The following is a 19,464-nucleotide window of genomic DNA, read 5'->3' on the forward strand; positions in this document are numbered from 1 at the left end:
GTCTGCTATTTCAGGCACAGGATGAATTAGGCCCATCATGTTACCACTCAGATCCAATCTTTTTCTTCAGTTACATGGAAAAGAACTTGCCATTGATTTCAGTGGATATTTTATCAGGACAGATTTCTTTTCTAAACAAATCTGCGGATATTTAAGCTCAAGGATTTGTATTTTGATTGATTATTTTATGTGCATTTTCGATGAAGTGTAAAAAAACAACAACAGTAACGCCAATCACTAAAGTTAGACACTTTCTCTTCATTTTTCTTCCCAGAAACATTTTCAGAATTTTTAATCATTCTTTTGTATCCAGCAAAATGAAAATAAATGTGTCTGTGATGGCTCTATTCAGCTAATTAATCAGAATTGTGCAACTTTTTCTTGGTATTAATAAAGTATAATACAATGTACAAGTGCTGAATAATGGATGAAACCAGCCTGATTCCTTAGCAAAGGAGTACAAGGTCCTATCTTATAAGTATTGAGGATGGTCATCAAGTGCTCAGCAGGGTCATCGGAGAGCACGTCAAAACAGTATATCTGAGTAAATGCCATTTTTATTGTTTACATTTCTGAGTAAAATCAATGGATTCTACAGAGGAATAAAATTGAATTATGGGTCCAGATACCTGTTTCAACAGCTCTTTCTTTCGCCTGCAGTGAATCTGTAGAGACATTCTGGATGCATTATCCTGTAAGAAAGCCAGTTAAAAGTTAGGGCAGTGGTGCATAGAAAAATCCAACAACCAACATTTGGGAAAGAAGGATTTGGCATTGGAAGACTATGAGAGATACAGAAAAGGTGAAATCATAGGATTCTAGGAGCTTGTTCCAGGGAAGGGTAATTGTGAGCCATCATAGAACTGCAGCAGTGCTGTTATGATCAGTCAGTGAAACATGGACCATTACTGGGTGTGAGGCTATTGGAGATTTCCAAGTTTCTGCCACTAAAATAGCAGCATATCTAATCTGCCGTGCATGTGCATTCTCATACTATTGGGTTAATTTTATATTTTCCCACAGTTAGGATCTGGGAGCGGTTAAGGGCAGAGAAGTCAGTGGAAAGAAAAGGAATATAAGTCTAGCAACTACATACTATCTCCTCCTATGCTTTATGGCAAGGAACAGAATATGACTGAGAAGCCCCCATTATTATACCATTATTTTACCTCACTTTATTTCACATAATTCCTTGGTACATGTACCTATATAACTAAAAGAAGATGTCATCATCGTCGGTGATCTCTTGAGGTCGAGGATGATCTCTTTCATGGGTTTTATTTTTTCATGGGTCCTTTGGTGACTGAGGAGTCTGATCCTTGAGCCACAAGCTCATTGGTGTTTGAAGACAGGGTTGGGCCGCGATCGCTGCGTGACCATTGCCGTTCCTTTCTTTTCTGGCATTTTTTTGCAACCAGGGCAAGGCAATTTTCCTCCGAAGTGGACATTCCCTCTCTGACAAGTCTTTGCCAGTTATCCCTATCCTGAGCTGCTGTCTCCCAGTGTGTGGTGTCGATGCCACACCTCTTGACATTTATCCTGAAGGTGACTTTAAAGTGTTTCTTTGGGCCTCTCCATTTCCTTTCTCTTTTGGTAAGTTGTGCATACAGCAGTTATTTTGATAAGCATACATCAGGCATGCTCCACCTCAGCTGGCGCTGAATAATCAGGGCCTCAACACTGAAGACGTTGGCCTCTGTAAGGGCACTGACATTAGTGCAATGATCCTCCTACTTTATGTTGAAGATCTTCCAAAGAAAGTGCTGGTGCTGGCATTCCAGGTTTTTCAGGTGTTTTCTATAGATCACCCAAGTCCCACAGTCATAGAGGAGAGTTGGGATTACCACCGCTTTATAAACTAAAAGTCTACTATGTGTTCTGATGTTGTGATTGTTGAACACACAGCGAGACAGTCTGCCAAAGGCAAGGCTGGCACAGTGAATTCTGTGCTGAATCTCGATGTCTATATCTGCCCTTTGTGAGAAATGGCTGCCAAGATAGGCAAAGTATTCTACATTTTCCAGTTCTTCTTTGTCGATGTAGATATTCCTTGCTGAGTCCGATGATTGACCAGGGACTGGCTGGTGGAGAACTTTTGTTTTGCCGATGTTCAAAGTTAGCCCTAGGCTTTTGCAAGCTTCAGAGAAGCAATTAAAGGCTTTATATAGATCCTCCTTTGAGTGTGCAACTATAGCACAATCATCTGCATATTTGAGTTTGGTTATTGTTATTGTTATTGTTGTTGTTGCTGATACTACTTTTAGTTTCTGCACGGAGATGAGAAAGGTTGAAGAGGTTGCGGTCAATCCAATACTGGATGCCAGTGCCCTGTGGTAGACGATCTTGGGTTAATGTTTTCATAGCTGCTAAGAAAATTGAGAAAAGGGTGGGTGCCAATACACAACCTTGTTTTATGCCAGTTTGGATGACAAACGGCTCAGAAGTAGAGCCACTGCACAGGATGGAGGCAGTCATCTGGTCGTGGAGGAATCCTACAATGGTGATAAATTTGCTTGAGCAGCCAAACTTTGACATGATTTTCCACTGAGCCTCACAGTTGACAGAATCAAAGGCTTTGATTAGATCGATAAAGGCCATATACAGCACCTGGTGTTGGAACTGCCTGGCTGCGAAAATCATGTTGGTGATACCTCGTGATGGTCTGAAGCCACACTGGGACTCTGGAAGTACTTCAGCTGCAAGAGGGAGCAAGTCATTCAGTAAGATTCTAGCGAGAATCTTTCCACCGACGGATAGGAGGGCAATGCTTCAATAGTTGCCACAGTCATCCCTACCTCCCTTTTTGAAAATGGTGATGATGTTATAATTACATAAGTCAGTGGGGATTTCTTCAGTGCGCCATATTTTGAGGAGCAGCAAGGGAAGCTTGTTAGTCAGTGTTTCTCCCCCCATTTTCAGTACTTCACCTGGTATGCCATCATGACCTGGTGCTTTATTGTTCTTCTTTTGTTTAATTGTTTTGCAGACCTCCTCAGGTGTTGGTGGGTTGGCAAGAGTTTCCCAGATTGGGTGCTGAGGGATGAAGTCAATGGTGTGTGTGTTATGTCTACTACACCTTTAAATTTAGAGGAGCCTCCGTACATGTTTACTGAGGTAGCTGGGAGACAACTGCTCTTTTGTATTCATTTCAGATTCAGAATGTTGTAGAATGAGTTATTGTGTTCCCCTTTATGGGAACTTTATATGTTTCTTTCTTTGTTTCTTGTTTTCCTTAATCTAAAAAAAAAGTCACCTCATTTGAAAAATACATGTTTGCTTTTGTGCATGAAATAATGTAACAATTAAAACAACAAGCTAACCAAAAGTAATGTTCCCTATTTATACACACACTCAGGCCCCTCAGGGCCTGATCTAAGTCTCACTGAAACCAATGGAAAAACCCCTATTGTTCAGTTCCTCCATCCCAACCCATGATACATTTCTTCTAAACTGACACCTCTCTTGATTAAAGACTACACATTATATACTGAGTTTTGGCAAATGCAGGCACTAGTTTAATAAGTACATGTATAAGTGAAAGAAGCAGAGAATTCTACATGCCTTAAGAATACATCATTAATAACCTCTGGAGGAGCTACTGGAGTTATCAAGCATAATGCAGCCATTATGTGCCTAGTGTCCTGTAGCTTTCTCAATAAAACTACACTGAATGATTGTTTACAGTGTATTATTGGGTTTATTATCTCACCATATTACAGAATTTACAGAACCCCAGGTTCAAGCTTTGGCCTTGGATTTCATGTTTTTGTGGCTAGGGAATGCCTGATATCCTTCTCTAATACAGTATTCCAGTACAGTACAGAGGACACACTGGTTTATGTCATCAGTAGTAAGATACTGCTGGTAACATTGAAAAGAATCATGATCAATAGTTACTGTTTTACTTCAAGGACGTTGAGTTGAAATTCCTCCCACCTATCCGCTGATACTATCAATTTGCCAATGAAAATGTTTTTCCTTCAAAAATATGGTGTAAAACTTAAACGTAGCCTGGCAAACGGTTTTGAAAAACTGCCAGTCACAGTGGGGGTTGTCCTTTTGGTGGAGGACAAGGAAAAAATGGGTCATGAAGAATGACCAATCATCTGTCCCCACATATACACCACCGACTGAAATGGTCCTTCCAAAACCAGGTTCATTCCAGTGCTGGAACAATGTAGGAATATCTCCTCTTCAGCTGCAGTTCACGAATATCATTGGCATAAAATTCACTACAATTTTGAAAGCTAAAATAATTAAAATCCTGTCTTCCTAATAAAGGCCTGGAGTTGGGATAATAGATCAGTATATGCCAGCAAATGGCATCCTAAGTGTCCTTGTTACAATGTTTTTTCAGTTACAAAAGCACTCACTTAGCAGCAGTACTAACCCACTGTGTTAAGCACAGCACTAAACCTTTTAAAGTGTCACTTTTTCAACATTAATCTCAGGTTTCCAACTCTAATGATAAGAGAGAAAGACAATTGTGTAAGTCATTCTTAACTACACCACTCCGTTACCCGAAACTTCATCAAAACCAGGAGGGGCCCCTTTCCTGCTCTGATAGTCTGACCTAGAAGCAGGGCTGGCTCTGGCTTTTTTGCTGCTCCAGGCAAAAAAGCCTCCTGCTGCCCCCCGTCCCCCGGCGGGGAGCGCGTAGGGGAGGGCGCTGAGCCCGGCCGCGGCCCCGCTCTCCCCGGCCGGCCAGAGCGCCACAGGAAGGGCGGTGAGCCTGGCCACGGCCCCGCTCTCCCCGGGTGAGCGCCCCCCCCTCCAGGTGCCGCCCCAAGCACATGCTTGGAGAGCTGGTGCCTGGAGCTGGCCCTGCCTAGAAGCTCTAATGCCTTTCATTAAAACCATACTGCTTTGATTCCACACCAGTTGCTGGCTGAGCTTTTACAAATCACCAGACACAGATCCAAAACAAAAGTGACAGTTCTACCATACCTCGACTGCCATATTCGGATGCTAGAAATCCACACTGGAGAAGATCTTACTTTTGAATGAGACATAAAACTGATATTCTATTGACCACTGGTATTCATTAAAATCTCATTACGCTTTATGAAGCACAGGCAGCAGTAACTCTATGCCGTCTTCTGGTTAAATTCAAATTAAGTTAATTAGGCCCTGCTTACTTTGCGGTGTTAAATCTCACTTTTACATTACAGGTTAAACACAACACCTCCAACATCATAGCATCCCTTACTAGCATGTGGCTCTGACTCAGAATTGAGTCAAACAGCTACCTAAACCAATTTCACTGGTGCCCAGTTTTCTTCTTGGAGGTCTCACATCCAAATAATAAACAAGTCTGACTCAACATAGTGTTGAGATCTGATGTGAACCCAGCCAAGGTGATACAATTGCATGCTCTAAAGTATAAGGATATGACTGGATTGCTGGTAAGAAACTGCTGATTATTTCCTTGCTCCAGTCACATTATTTGGGTCAGAGCAACAAAAAAGTTATACTCTTGTCACATAAGCAGGGGTTAGTACCTACAGGCCCTAATACATACTGTTACACTGTCATAGCTATAAATCTCCACAAATATACTCCAGGGTATATTACTGGATCAGCATCAATGCACCACAGATGAAATTGTCAGAAGTAGGTCTGGATAGAAAACAAGAATTCCATATAGCAAAAGTTTTTGAGGTTTCATAATTTGGAATTTCCATAATTCCAATATGGAATGAAAATGAGACCTTTTGAAAAAAACATATGAGAGGGAGGGAGGGAGGGAGGGATGTAGAGTGAGAGAGAGAGAAAAAAAATCCACCCCAGCATACCAATAGCCTGGAAACTAGGGCATTCATCTGGGATATGGGAGAGCCAAGGGTTTATAGATTCATAGATTCCAAGGCCAGAAGGAATCATTATGGTAATCTAGTCTGATCTCCTCTACAACACAGACCATAGAACTTCCCCCAAAATAATTCCTGGAACACTGCTTTTAGAGAAACATCCAATCTTGATTTTAAAAATGCCAGTGATGGAGAATCCACCACAATGCTTGGTGAACTGTTCCAAAGGTTAATCACCCTCACTGTTTAAAATGTATGCCTTATTTTCTGTCTTAATTTGTCTTGCTTCAACTTCCAGCCATTGGTGCAAGCACCACCAACAATTATGGGGTAGTCCCACAAAGTATCAATCTCTATAGAGGAGGTGATAGAAGCCCTGAATAAGATGAATGACGGTAAAGCGGCTAGTGAAGATGAGATAACAGTTCATATGATCATATGAGCAGTTGGAGAAACTGGAATAAACTGGCTTCACAGATTACTGTGTATTGGCTGAGATCAAGGTAGGATACCAGACAACTGGAGAATGACATTGATTGTGCTTCTTTGGAAGGGTAAGGGTGATGTAAATGATCCAAATACTTACCAAGGCATCACTCTGTTAAGTCAGTCCCTTAAAGTCTTTGAGAAAGTTTTAGAAGCAACGTTGAGGTGCAACCTGGAGAGAAGAAACATGGCTTTAGGAAGGGAAGGAGTACTATGGACACAATATTTGCAATGGGATAAAAATTTGAAAGAATGATACATGGAGGCCGTAACTACTATGTAGCATTTATTTATCTTGAGAAAGCATATGACTTAGTCTCAGAGTGTTACTTGGAGTATTGAGATGGATGGGAGAGAGTCTTCCAGAAGTAGAGATGATAGAGGAGAGGAGCTGTATAAAGGGCCAAGAGCTAAAGTGGTAATAATACATGGAACTTTCGAGAATGTTGAGGTGATGGTGGGACTGAGACAAGACAGAGTGCTGATTGAGTCCACTTCTCTTGATACGTTACTGAGTTAATTAGTAGGAAACCAACCCTGTGGAGACACTGAAAAAACTAATGTATGCTAATGATCTGACCCTTTTAGATGACAACAAAGAGGATTTGGTAAATGTGATATCAAAGTGGGCATTTGTGTTTGAAGATCATCATTTGAAGGAAAGAAAACAGAAATTACACAAGTATGGAAAGTGGAAGAAGAGCTGTTGACTGAAGTTTCAGGAAAGAAGTTGAATGAGAGGGGAAAATTGTATATTTGGGAAGTACATGTTGTGCCATCAGAGAGAGATCTGGAGAACTGAAAAGAAGAACCCAAGGTTCAAGGTCAACAGTGAAAAAGATGGCAGGAGTACTTTGGAACCATCATGTATGCTGCCTGTGTTTGTCCCTGCCTGATCTCTAGTTTGGAAATGGTGGGTCTTATGGAAATGGAAGAAAAGAAGATCCAGGTAGTAGAAAATAATATACTGAGAAGAATGCCAGCAAAGGGTAGACAGAGGGAGCATGGAAGAAATTACAGGGAAAATGAATTTAGGACTCTCAGTGATAGGCTGGAGAGTGCACATTTGAAGGTATACATGTAGTAAGAATGGGAGAATGACCAGCAAAGGAAGTGTAGGAGGCAGAGGGTAACAAGAAAGGACATGGAAGTCTGAGGATACGAAGGAAAAACTCTCTTAAGAGAAGATTGAAGAGAAAATTCCAAGAGTTACAAATCTGTGCCATGGACCAGAAGGAGTGGTAAAGAATTGTGACACCTCCAGCCCCATGTAAATAGGAAAAAGAAAAGAAGCGAAGTGAAGTGTCAACTTTCAGCCATTGTATTGTCTTATAATTTTTCTGCTAGATTGAGGAGCCCGTTATCAAATATTTCCCCCCATGTAGGTACTTATAAACTGTGATCAAGTCACCCCTTAACCTTCTCTTTGTTAATCTAAATCAATTGAGGTGCTCCAGTGTATCACTATAAAGTATGTTTTCAAATCCTTTGATCATTCTTGTAGCTCTTCTCTGAACCCTCTCCAATTTATCAACATCCTTCTTGAATTGTGGGCACCAGAACTAGACACAGTATTCCATCAGTAGTCAAACCAATGTTAAATACTGAGGTAAAATAATCTCTCTACTATCAAGATTCCCATGTTTATGCATCCAAGGATTGCATTACCCCTTTTGGATACAGCATTGCATTGGGACGTCATGTTCAGCTGATTATCCACTAGGACCACAAATATTTTTCAAAATCTCTGCTTTTTCAGATAGTCCCCCATCTTGTAAATATGACTGACATTCTTTGTTTCTAGATGTACATATTTACATCACCTATACTAACATAACGTTTTCTTGCACTCAGCTTAACAACTGATTGTTCTGTATCAGAGTTTTGTCCTCTTCATTATTTATGACTCCCCTAATTTTTGTGTCATCTTCAAATGATGTGAACCTGTTCTCTCTCTCTCAATGAAAATGTACTTGAAACTAATATATTATCCCAAAAAGTTTCGGTTTTGACAAATTGGCATTTTCTGATGAAAAATCTTTTTGTCAAAAAATTCCCCATCAGTTCTAATTAGAAGCCCCTATAAATCATGTGTTCATTGGATCTGAAAAGAAAATCAAAATGCATATTTTTTCTAGATTATTTATTTCATGATGTTAAATTATTCTTGTACACAAGTATATATCATCAAAATGTAGCCTGTTATTAAAGTATTGTATATGTTTCAGAAAACTGTGCAGCAAGGAGAAAATAAACAGCTTCTTTCTTCAATTTACAAAGTCTCTATTAAATGAAGTTTAATTCCTTTCATTGAACAAATCATTAGGATGATAAGGACTCTCAATAGTGCATCAGATTAATAGTCTGTCTAGTCCAGTATTCTGTCTATGGCATAGACCAATACTGCTGCTTCAGAGGAAAGTGCAAGAAATACTTCAGTAAGGAGGCATATAATAACCTGTCTATAAAGGAAGTATCTTCCTAGCTCCAGGAAATTAGGGGTTGGATTTACTGCAAAACATACCCCTCAGATATTTCTCATTTGAAGGGATGTTAGTCAGTTTACTCCTAGAGTTACTACAGAATGCCTTTAGTGAAGTCACACTAATGTAAAAGTAATACAATAGAAAGGAAAATCAGACTTTAGTCTATTCTGCTTAATTCTCTTCATCATAAAGCACAGAAACCCACAAAACAAATGAGAGCAATGGACACACCAAAACTCTAAGCACATTATAAGGAAATTCTAAAATACTGTACAATCTTCTTGCTAAATTCAAAGTTAGTGTAAGTGGATGCAATTTCATCGAAATCAAGGGAGTAATATCTGGTCTGAATCAGGCCCTTTAACTTAAAACTCAGCAGAACATTCAATTAGTACAGAACTGAATGCTATTGCATGCTATTTATCTGAACAAACTCAAGAGCTGTGCTTGCCTTGTCATTCATTGCACTTTCAACTCTAAGGATAATTTCAGGAATCCTTTTCTACTTCTACCAAGAAACAGGCAGAAGAGTCCTGGTAAATATATATAAATATATTAATGAAAACAATAGGATTCAAAAGAGTGAAATCAAAAGCTCATAGAAGAGGCTGAATCTGTTAACAGAAGATTTTATACCTCATCTGTAAGCCAAATGGAAAACGAGTGTCCATTTCCCTCATGCTTATAACTAGCCTAAGAGATTATTTATGATACCATAGTGCAATACATTGGTAATGTATATGACATGATTATTATATCCCTCTTGTAAGTAAAGATGTGTGACTTTGAACAGTTTCATGTCCAGGGGATCATGCAAGCATTTCACTTCACATGGGTTCACAGCCCTAGAATTTCACTGAGCCTCAGAAAAAACATTAGAGCTCAAAATAAAACCCATCTGAAACCTTCAAGCTACACCTGGTTTTGTGTGAGAATCATGAAACATTGAACATTTCACATAGTTTTGATGCAAAACCATAAACTCATTCCAGGCCTACTTGAAAGTTGCATATTTTTTTCTTGATCTTCTTACTGAGCCTCGAGTGCATTTGATGTTTGTAAGAGAACAAAAAGCCAGACCAGTTTCACATGATCTTTGGTGGTAGCCACCACTTTTCAGGGATCCGTTTGTATATTTTTTGCAGTATACTATATATTTTGGTTTGGGAAAAAAAAAGAAACACACTTCTCATGCAAGAATGGCAACACAGTAGGGGCCAAATCTCCAGAACAGCTCAGCACCCAGCAGAATCACTACGAATAATGGAAAACAATGAAAACTGGGCAGCTTCATTTAGGGGCCTAAAAAGGGGACTGAAATCTTTAAAATTTGGAACACTGTGTGTTATTTTAACCCTTGGTAATAAACTCCTTACTTAACACTTTCTAAATGTCTCCTGCTTTCCTTTGTAACCTGAAGAAAAGAAAGATTTGCTTGCCTTGAAGAGGTAAGCCTACCTGAGACCTACAAATTACTCATTTCACTATAGCTCGGCAGACAAGCATATTACAGTCCAGTCAGGCATGATGGCTACATTGTCATTCATGAGAGAAAATAAATCCTGTGCATTGCTGAACCAATCTCTTTCTATTTGTGTATTGTCCGGCTCATGCTTTTCCTCCTCTATCTCCCCCACCATCTACCCCCACACACACACACACACTCTTCACTATATTTGTTAATGAAAAAAAAAAAAACCTGAGAAGCCAGTTGTTTTCTTATATGATTGTAGGCTCTGGATGCTGTGCATTTTGGCTTTGTCTTTCACCTTCTCCTTGGTTACTGCTGGGCCATGTTGCCTTTGAATTTGTACTATTTTATTTACTCTATCATGTTGTGCAAGCCAAGGCCTTCAGGCAATGGATGCCTTGTAAATCTGTATTTATTATTGTCATTACTGTAGGTCACTTTCCAAGGAGTCTCTACAGAAAAGGTCTGACCACAAAAAAAAAAAAAAAAAAAAAAAAAAAAATGGAGGGCCACCAGTCAAGCCATTGTTGACCCACATGGTGTAGGAGTGCATGAAGGAGTAGGCTGTACATATGAACTTGGTTCTCCAGCTCCCAAAAGCACCTTAGTAGCACCATGTCCTATGTTCATACAGTACATGTGTCTGTGTGTGCAGCAATTCCCTCCACATTTTTGTGTCCTAGTAGCTACCAGCTCTGCTTCCTCCAGAGGATTCGGTGTCCTGGTCTGTTCAGCCCCAGTGCTATGTCCCCTAACACTCTGTGTCCTCTGTCTCCCACATTCTGAGTCCTCCAGGAAACTGTGTCCCCATCTCCTCCAGGAGTGCTCTGTCTCCTCTCCTCCCCTACTGTTCTATGACCCTCTGAATCCTCCACCAGGGTTGTCTCTCCTCACTCTCATGCTCGCTGTCCTCCTCCTATGAGCTCCAGGCAGACCTTTGGGAAGGGGACAGCTTTCTTTAAAACAGTCACAACATATACTGGTTAAGTGATGGGGCTTTTTAAGGGTAAGTCTTGACGGGAACTTTATAAGATATAGAGATGGGCCTGAACTATAAAATTGGATCCATATTTCTAATCTGTAGTTAGTGATATAAGGGTCATCTGTAAAATTAGTATCCAGACCTGGGTTCAGATTGGGGAGTGTTTTGAACTGGAGCTTTGGTTCAACCCCTGAGGCCTGGTTTTCCTTTCACATGACTGTAAATCAGAATTAGCTCTATTCACACCAATGCCAGTGTAAGTAAGTGCAGTCAGGCTCCTAATTTCCAAGAATGATGTCTGGATTCTTTGACAAATAAACACATCCAGTAGCCTTTGTTAAACCTGCTGATACAATAGAAATTGCCACATTAGAGCAGACTTACTTTGCTCATCCATGGCAATAATGCATACCATACAATTCAGAGGAAAACTAAAAACTCCCATGACACACCTGGTTTGTTTATGAAGTGTAATGCTATACTATTGTGGGTGAGGTAAATAGTGTATCAAATCATTAGTCACCTAGAACTTTACAGTTGTCAATATCCTGTACACCGTGGCCACTCAATATGTCACGGTGACAGCAGGGGCTGAATGCAGACTCTGCTGCTTCCAAAGCAGAGGCCCCTACCACTCCTGGTAAAGGAAAATCTCTATTTGCTGTTAGTATTGTAGGGCCTATGCCACACAGTTGATCAGTTCTGATTCCATCCAGAAGATAGCAATGGTAAACATGCATGCCAGTCACTTCAGCAAAATAATTATCACATTTTACATCCAATATTTTGCCTATGATATTTAAAGTGCAACAAACTAAGATTTTTTTTACTTTAACATTTGAGTAACAGAACAAACAGCCGCCCTAGAAAAAAAAGTTACATCAGAGAAAATGTATGCCAAAAATGAAAGGTAATAGACAATGTCCTGAGATATTAGCACTGATAAGAAACAAAAGACAATAATAATTTCTCGCATGGAAGAAATGAATGTCCCTCTATCTGTCATGTAAACTAAAGGTTCGCTTCAAAATGAGAACACCTCTTTGACAAGACACAAAGGCAGTCTGACGCATTCCTTCCTGCTCAACCTTTGATAAGGAACTCTTTACACAGGAGCTGACTGTAAAATGAACCATAACTTTCAATGCTATCTCCCTTCACCTTTGACATTTGCTCACTGTCACATTAACATTAATAAAATCCAGTTCTTAAAAACCTCATACAAATCCTCCTTTAGCTGCAGTCTATGACCTCTACAAGAGAAATTGTTTGCTTCATGTTTAGGGAGCATGGATTAATGGAATAGAATTTTGGCTCTGATTCAGCAGAGCACATAAGCATGTGCTTAAGTCAGTCCCTATTTAACAAAGCATTGAGGCCCTGATTCAGGAAAGTATCATATTCAGGAAAGCACAAGTGTCTGCTTAACTTTAAGCATTTGTTTAAGTCACTTTGAAGTCAATTGGGGCCTATGTCCATGGATTTAAATACGTGGTCTATTTCTACCCACCATTCTATTTCACCTTGTCCCTTCCTCTCCATTCTCCTTGTGTAATACCATAGTCTATCCTTTTGCCATGTCACGACTCTCTTAGGGTCTGCTCCTGCAAAGCCTTTATTAGTATGAGTAGCCCCATTGACTTCAATTGTCTTAGTTATGTGAATGAGGCTTTGATTGTAAGCTTCTCATTGCAGAGACCTGTCTTCTGTTTGCCTGCAAAAAGCTGAACACACAAGTGGTGCTGCGTACAATAAATAAACTGATTAATAGTAATTTGTTAGATTGTAAGCTGTTGGGGGCAGGGACCAGTTTTTGTTCTCAGAATGTACAGTGCCTAGCACAACAGTGTCAAGGTCCATGACTAGGTCTCCTAGGTACTAAGACAATATAAATAACAACAACAACAATAATAATTAAATATGAATAGCTGGTAACATCTTCATCAGCTGGAACATTATGACTTGTATATTTTTGCTGGGTTTTTGCTTTTGGTTTCAATAGCAAACAATTATCTTTGGAAGTGCCCCTAAGTCAGAAACATACATGCAGCCCATAAACAAGTAGGATGCTTTCAAAATGACACCAAAAAATGACTGGCAAGTTTCTCTTTCATCTTTAATTATATCAGATACTCTGGGAAGTTTTCTTGGCATCTTAACTCAAGGCAGTCTTTTTCCCAGTCCCTCACCTTTGGTCACTACTAGCCTTTTGACTTCTGCAGAGGTCTATTTTCAAAATGTATGCTTATTTTTAAATTTCATTAATAAAATGTATAGATTTTAGGGGCAGAAGGGACTATTAGGTCATCTAGTCTGGCCTCCTGTAGAACACAGGCCACACAATGTCATCCATTTAACCTTATATTGAGCCCTTTGACTAAAACAAGTCTTCTAGATGTGTAAATCGAAGCTTGACTTTCAGATGAATGCCGTGTTCATAACGGTTCTTATCTGATCTTCATATCACTGGTGTGGTAGGCAATACAGAAGCTAGTTATTATCAAGCTGAGAAAATAGGGAAGGATTCAAAAGACAAAATGTCAATTAGCAAAAGGAGTGGACTCACCATGGCAGTTAACATTTCCGCACTTTAACCACCATCCCCACTAACATGCTTCAGCCATGATCTGCAAGGACCATTTGCAGGGATAAGAGTAGTTCAGTCTCCTTTGGCATCTGGACTGCAACTGCCAACAGGGGAGTCAATTAGTTCTGAAAGAAATGAAAGCTGTTGTGACTTAGATGTTTGTCTTCTAAGGACTGGACTAAGACAACTTATTTATTTTCCACATTTTAAAGTGTGCTAGAATTGTTATTAGATCTGTTGTTTTCATTTTTAATTACCGTATAATCCTATGATCCTGAGGAGAACTTGGCTAGCCAATGTATTGATCAGGGTGGGTTACTGTCAGTGTTCTGATCCAAAGCTATTGGACTGGATTATTTTTTGCCCTGCTTCTTGTGTAGTCATTAACACCAATGCAAAGTGAGTGCAAAGTAGGTATGACATGCTACCATCAGGGGCTTGGTTAAACCATCACTCTCGCTAGGCAAATATACACTTCTAACACTCTACTGGCCAGCTAAAGTAGATGCTCCCAAACAAAATGGATGCATTTATGTTATTCTTCTGATGGCCAGCACAGCTGCACTAGTGCTCTATTAACCCAAGCATGTCTGTCTCCCACTTCTTGGCTGTTGCTTAGTTAACGCTCTTTTATCCTAGTCAGTCAGTAATAGGGTGACCAGATGTCCCGATTTTATAGGGATAGTCCTGATATTTGGGTTTTTTTCTTATACAGGTGTCCATTACCCCCACCCCCTGTCCCGATTTTTAACCCTTGCTATCTGGTCACCCTAGTCAGTAACTGGCTCTTTCTGCATGAACACTGCCCTATTAACCCCTTCATCCCTCCCCCAGAACTCCCTGCCATCCCTCTCCTGGACAGCTCCTCTGTGCAGACACTTATCTCAGCTCTTGGTATTTGTAGTACATCTTGATGCAGTCACTGAGTGAGTCCTGTGTGAAGAGCAGAGGGGACACAAACTGCTGGAAGCAGGTTGTGCTGGGCAGGCTCCTGGGAGATGAAGAAGTCTGGTGCATGTGCTGGCTCAACAGCAGCAGCACAAGAAGCAGCACTGATCATCACAATGTCCATTCAGGTTTGGCCCAGCCCCCCTCCCACCCATCAAAACAGAGGGGAGACTGGGCCAGAGGGGAGACCAGGTCACCTGTGAGAGAATGGCTTTGCGAACTGGTGCACAGGGTCTCAGCATCACTCAGGTTGGGTCCACATGCTTGAACCTGGGCCATAGCCTCATGCCTAATTTGCCTATGCATTAATCAGGCCCTGGTTACTATTCTGAACTTGTAGCATATTAAATCAACATTGTACTCTTTTCGTACCAGGGTAAATCATTACTCATTATTATTTTGCCTCATATCACATTTTAATTACTGCAACATTTACAGTTTCTGTTCCATGCTGTGGTTTTCTGTGTATGCCTATGTAGTTTAATAGAGCACACCCAAGGTCCACACCTGAGAAAGGCCATTCCTGTTATTTTCAATGCACCATCAACTCACACAACATACTGTATGTCCATATGGCAGCATAAATACCTCTTTCCTTGGACACACACCATATGTCCTAAGGTACTGGATGGTTTCATGTACTGTTACATATTGTCTCCAGTTTCCCAAGATTTCCACATTGCACTTGTGAGAGAAAAGGATCACCTCAGTACTTACCTGTTACCATCTGGTTCGTGTGATGTATAATATAGGATCTAACCTGCAAAGTCTGGTTCAGCATACAGAATTGTTTCTTCCATTTCAATTTTCTTTTCATGTCTTTTTGTTTGTTTGTTTTTAATCCCAATCACGCATTCCACTTGCTCACATGTAACTGTATAACCAAATAGCTAAGGGCCAAATTCTCTCCCTAGCGCTCAGCCCATTTAGGTGAGATATTCAGGAAGTGGAGAAAGAAATCCTCTTCACTCTAAGACCACAAAACAGATCAACAGCCTCTACTGCAGCATTACTGTACCACCTCTGAGGAGACACGGATGGGAAGACATATGTAGCTGAACCTCCTGTGCAGCACCTCCTACAACTTGTCCCTTACCTCTCTTTAAGCAGTTGATTCAAACTGCAGCACTGACCTTCTTGATTTGTGGAAGCAGGGGGTTGGGTTGATTCCCCAGTACATTTCCAGAGAGAAAGAAAGATGTTGGGTTGGCTTAAGGGAAACGGAAGCAAACAATGGCTTTGAGGGCATATCTTTGAGACATCAAAGTGATGCACTGAGTCATCCAGTTGCATGCTGTTCTAATTTCCCTCAGTCGCTTCACCAATAGAACTACAGGGAAGTGGCAACTGAACCCTGGACACCTCTATCCAGCATCTTGAACCTCACAAATTATGAGGCAGGCCCTGAACAAATATGTATATCTGGTGTCTGTCTACAGGGTCGGGGGATCTGGACTCATGGGGTTTATTCCCAGTTCTTCTAATGACTTTGGGAAAGTATCACAATCTCTTTGTCACTCAGTTTACCCATCTGTAAAAAGAATACAGTGAATACTCATCTACCTTATAAGTTGCTGTGAGCATTAGTTGCTTGTAAAGGCTGAAGCACATTATGTCAGTATTGTTATAACAGTGTCTGAGACCCATCTGGGACAGAGACTATTTTTAAAACTAAAAGTAAACCCACACACCCAACAACTGCATAAATCTTAAGACATTTCTCAGATATATGGCAACTTGTGGTCTGACCTCTTATAAAATCAAATACCAAGCTGGAGGACTGAAACATCTATGATTAAGGGTGTTATATGAAATTGTTTATATTATTGTAAGTCAAAAAAGTATGTATATGGATCACTTTATCCACTAATGAAATGCAGCTACCTTTGAGTTGAAACGCACTAACTATTGATAAGAACACACTTAGCAACCTGAAAGAACAATTGATGACAAAAAATGAAGAAGAATACTGTAGCCAGGAGACAGGAATTTACAGACACATAGTGTAATTACCTATATTGAAATATGGACCATACAACAGAGGTTAACATTCTTACTCTTACGAAATAAATTATCAGATTTTCAATGAGCACAAATGGTCAGATGGCTTGTAGTCCATCAGCTCTTTCTGATATGTCTTATTTACTTGTTTATTTATAAAGTATATACTACATATATTTAAAAGTAACCAACTCAAGATCATCTAGGTGTGCAAAATATGGCCCGTCCTCCTTGCACCTTCTGATTATTTGTTACATCCACTCATTGTCTCTTACCTTGTATTATATTATAGGCTCTTTGGAGAAGAGATCATCTTTTATTTTGTTTGTACAGCTCCTGGCACACTGAGGCCCTGAATGCAAATGGGACCTGAGTACTACTGTATTCCTACTAATAAATAATAACGAATAATAATAACAAACACATATCTAACTTACCAATACAGGATGAATTAGAAAACAGAATATTCACAGTTTACTGTTCACAAGCTATTTATGTAGGGGGAAACAACTGACAAAGGGTGACATTCACTCCTGTGTAGAAGGCCATCACAAGGTCTATGTGCCCTCTTAAGTCTCATTTAAGCCCTGAGAAAAAATTGTACATTTTGACTTATTTTCTCAGCTGTAATTAGTTATTATTGTTTTGTGTACTTAAAATGAAGATGCTATGTTATCAGACTGCTTTTTTCCTAATCCTCAAGACTTTATTAAAAAGAGACTGCTACTTTAGCAATATTTTTTTTAGGGAAAAAAGGACCACCTTAGCTTATATTAACTCAACAATTTATCAGTTATGATGGAGAGTTTAAGAGACCAAATTTAAAAGCAATGTATTTGACAACCTAATGTTTGTTTTTGCTTTATCTCTTCTGTCTCTCCTAGCTGATTTTATCCCACAGGGATGTGGGGGAGAAACCATGTGTCTTTCTCACTCCCAGTATAACTGCAAGATGTAAATCAAAGTCACTTTGCTCTTTTTATAATGCATTACTAATGCACACAGGTGCAGAGAAAAAAAACCTAACTGATATCATCATTTTGACATCTAATTTTCTGTCCTCTGTGAGAAAGTGAATCAAAAATGTCTCAATCTGCTTTGAAAGGTTATCATGTGACAGCATAATTCTATTACTGTTGTTGGATTTCTTCACATGATGTCACTAGTTGAAGCTGTAAATCCAGTTAAACCAAAGGACTCAGCACTGTAGCAAAATCATAGTATCTTGGATGTGGATTGTCAAACAAAAGAAAAATTAAGCATGTTGAAATACATGTCTCAAGGTCAAAGATACAAGGACATACTGATAATATAACTACTATATGTAGCTAACATGATAGAATGAAAACCGCCAGGCTCCCCAATGACTCTGTAAAGTATAGTGAAACCAGAATTCAGTGATGGAAAAGAAATAAGACTGACACATATTAGGAGCCATCTGGGCTTTGCATCTACTTTTCAAAAATAAATGCTGCATTTATCCCCACTTGGAAAATATGAGATATTGAATTACTGACATAAATGACTCCCTTTCCCCCTGAATTTTAACAAGTCATTCAAGCCTCACTGATTTAAACAATGAAAGAGAACAATTGATTGATCTTTATTATATGATTGAGCTCTATAATAAAATATAGCTGTCACTAATAGATCCAAGCAGATGTCACAATTTTTACCCACCATAGGGGTAGTTGGAAAAGAATATTCAGCAGTTGCAGTATAACTCTGGTTCCTCCCATCTCCTGCTGAGTTAGGGTCTGTCCATTTTAGTCAACTAAAATCTTGCTATACAGGCCAATAACAGCAGGTCGATATCTATAGTGAGTTTGTTTGGCTATTTTTTTTTCTTTTCTCTTTCAGGTTATTTGAGTTACAGAGTCAGTTGGGATTGTGTGTCTGGGGACTGTTTGAGCCTTTGTTCCCTGGATCATCCTTGATCATCTTTGATCAGCCTCAATCAGCCTTGTGATCACCCCTCCCCTGTGTGATTAACGAGGGGGTAGGGCTGACCTAGGAGAGAAGGCCTTAAAAGCCAGAGGCTAAACAACCAAGGGAAGCTAGCAACCAGGGGACCACAAAGGAGTTTGAGAGGGAGTTTGTGGGAGGGAGATGTAATATAATCGCTATGGTTAGGTAGAGTGACCAGACGTCCCGATTTTATCAGGACAGTCCTGATTTTAGAGGACTTGTCCCGCGCCCTGACCTTATATTGGTCGGGACGCACTTTGTCGATATCGGGGGGACCGTAGCAAGCCGGCGCCACCGGCGCCACTTACATCTTCCTCCTGGGCCCTGGGGCAGCACAGCTAAGCTCCCGGCGCAGCGGTGCCAGCCCGCCGGCCGGCAGGAACCTACAGAGTTCAGCCCTGCCCCAGGCACACAGAGGTGGCGAGGAGATCTGCTGCAGCGGGGCGGGGCTTGTAGACCCTGGCAGCGGGCGCCGGGCAGAGAGAGACACCCCCCCCCTTCAACCCGCCCCAACCCGACCCGCCTACCCCGACCCGCGACTCAGCTCCTGGCACGGCGGCACCAGCCCGCTGGCCGGAAGGAACCTGCAGACAGAGTGCAGCCCTGCTCCACAGCACCAGGCACACAGAGGCGGCAAGGAGGTCTCCACTCCGCTGCGTACTGCAGCAGCTTGTAGACGGGCGCTAGGCAGAGAGCCCCCCCCGCCCCTCTCAACCTGCCCCGAC

General features: G+C 40.6%; 1 long non-coding RNA gene across 1 annotated transcript; it reads right to left on the reverse strand.

Moving 5' to 3' along the window:
* Nucleotides 1–410: 410 nt before the first annotated feature.
* On the reverse strand, nucleotides 411–19,185 carry LOC117876726. Its single transcript, XR_004645532.1, has 3 exons — nucleotides 18,975–19,185; nucleotides 13,802–13,947; nucleotides 411–692 (listed from the first exon to the last, which is right to left on the reverse strand). It is a non-coding gene; the product is annotated as an uncharacterized LOC117876726 (long non-coding RNA).
* Between the last annotated feature and the right edge of the window lie 279 nt (nucleotides 19,186–19,464).

The sequence above is a fragment of the Trachemys scripta genome, chromosome 4 (assembly GCF_013100865.1).
Source record: "Trachemys scripta elegans isolate TJP31775 chromosome 4, CAS_Tse_1.0, whole genome shotgun sequence".
In the NCBI taxonomy this organism is placed as follows: Eukaryota; Metazoa; Chordata; order Testudines; family Emydidae; genus Trachemys; species Trachemys scripta.